The 1,423-nt window shown below is 56.1% G+C and overlaps 1 protein-coding gene across 2 annotated transcripts in view; it reads right to left on the reverse strand.

Moving 5' to 3' along the window:
• Window positions 1-1,423, reverse strand: part of ANKRD6 (ankyrin repeat domain 6) — a 166,225-nt gene that overhangs the window by 161,441 nt on the left and 3,361 nt on the right. The window contains exon 1 of one of the 2 annotated variants that reach the window (XM_006778257.2): window positions 1,385-1,421. The exons of the other annotated variant lie outside the window; for it this stretch is intronic. The gene's annotated coding sequence lies outside the window, so the exon portion shown is untranslated. Of the gene's footprint in view, window positions 1-1,384; window positions 1,422-1,423 lie in introns of those variants that run through there. 2 annotated transcript variants of the gene reach the window in all.

Consider the following 1,423-nt stretch of genomic DNA (forward strand, 5'->3'; position numbering starts at 1 on the left):
CTTTCAGCTCAAGGGACAACACTCAATCAACTGAGCCACACTGACCAGGGCAACAAATTAGCATTTCTTATCACCCTTGATCTATACCTTCCAACAATATGCAAGTAGTTGTTCTTTTGTCTCTTTTATTCTTCTTCATCCTCTTCTACTCTCTCCTCCCCACTTATGACACAGAGGATAGAAAACTCTTTCGATTTTAATTTATACCTTAACTTTAAAAAAATGTATTTGTTGTCCATATGCTAAGCACCTGCCAGGAATGATACAAGCTAAACATGAATAGTTGCACCTAATAAGGGTAAGAACAATAGGCTGCTATTGCTATTTTAAGGCTGGAAGAGCCTCCCTCAGGGGCCATCAGTGGACCCAGGTGTGTGTCTTCATTGCCCAGGTTATTTCCATTGACCTAAACACGAGTGAGTATCACCAACCAACTGGTTCACAAGAGGGATGCCTAACGTTTCGGAGCAGTACGCCAGGCATTTTACTCGCATCATTTCATTTCCACGATACTACCGGGTTATGCATTACACACCAATTTACCGTCCTAAAACCCGAACTTCACATAAGTGGGCTTTCCAAAAGCACACACCGAACAAGTGGTGGCATCAGGACGCAGTCTCAAAGCGGGTGTCTTCACCACTCCCTGAACCATCTTCCCGAGGCTCAGGGAAACCGTTCTTGACCAGCTTTACGAAACTGGAGCCCCTCGCTGGTGACAAACAGCGCTCCGCTTCCTCCCCTCCCGCCCCCCAAACTACCGGAGGCACCGCACCGAAATTCCCAAGGCAAGCGCGCGCGGGCCACATCTGAAGGCTGAGCCCCGGCCAGCGCGGTCTTCCCGGGGCAGGACAGCCCCCGCCCCCGCGCCCCGCGCCTGCTCCTCTCCGGCGAGGGGAAGGGGGGCGGACTGCGGCGCGCCCGGGCCCAGCCTGGTCACTCTGAAGCCGGCCCGAAGGCCCGAGGACAGCGCGGAGCGCCAGGCGACAAGAGGGGATCCTCCTCTGCGCCTGCACTCCGCGTCCGGGAGCCATACCTGGTGACCCCGCAACTCCACCATCACCACTGACTTCAAACTCTTTGAACTCACTCAAGAAAGAGGGGCGCGAGCAAAGGCGAGAAAGTTCTCTGCTGCCCGCTCCCCAACCCCCCAGTCTATATTCTAGGGAGGTAACCAAAGCAAAGCGATAAGGGAGGGGCCCCAGGAAGACCCCCTCCGGCCCTGGCTTTCCCAGAGGCCGCAGGAAAGAAGGCAACGCGTTCCGTTTGAGTCTCTTCCCCAAGCAGACAGCGGTCTGGGCTCCCCCCCCGCATCCCCGACGTCGGACCCCGCAGATCACAGGCTCCCGGGAGTGGGGGCGCCGGCGCGCAGAACGCACGGTACCTTTTTCTCCTGCGCTGGACGTCCGCGCTGCAGGAACTG

The sequence above is a fragment of the Myotis davidii genome, unplaced genomic scaffold (assembly GCF_000327345.1).
Source record: "Myotis davidii unplaced genomic scaffold, ASM32734v1 scaffold269, whole genome shotgun sequence".
Classification (NCBI taxonomy): Eukaryota; Metazoa; Chordata; class Mammalia; order Chiroptera; family Vespertilionidae; genus Myotis; species Myotis davidii.